Source organism: Penaeus monodon, chromosome 34, assembly GCF_015228065.2.
Source record: "Penaeus monodon isolate SGIC_2016 chromosome 34, NSTDA_Pmon_1, whole genome shotgun sequence".
NCBI classification, from domain to species: domain Eukaryota; kingdom Metazoa; phylum Arthropoda; class Malacostraca; order Decapoda; family Penaeidae; genus Penaeus; species Penaeus monodon.
The window spans coordinates 9601725-9602152 of record NC_051419.1 but is presented as its reverse complement, the minus strand read 5'-3'; positions in this window follow the sequence as shown (position 1 = coordinate 9602152).

The following is a 428-nucleotide window of genomic DNA, read 5'->3' as shown; positions in this document are numbered from 1 at the left end:
GAACATATCATTGAAAGCCCTAATAAAATGTTTCTTATAAAGATATAACCTGGGGAACCAACATTCCGACAACCGCATGCTGAAGTCTTTCTGGCGGAGAGGAGGCATCTACTTATAATATGGCAGGTTTAGGCGGTAGTACGTGCCCGAATACCTACCTGTATTGCGAGTCTATAATATGCTCACGTTCCCAAAAAAATCCCATTCTCATGTACGTATATATACAAAGCCTCGAAAATAGTTGCCAGCGGTAACAAACTGCGCTGGAAAATCAATTGGCCGGTAAAAGACTTAAGGTCCCAACGGAAATATAGACCCAAGTAAAACAATCGTAACAAAACACATAATAGTTATTACTATTGCAATACTTTTCTTTTTTTGTTTTTTATTACTTAGATACGCTACTAAAATCAATAGTTTAGCGGGCA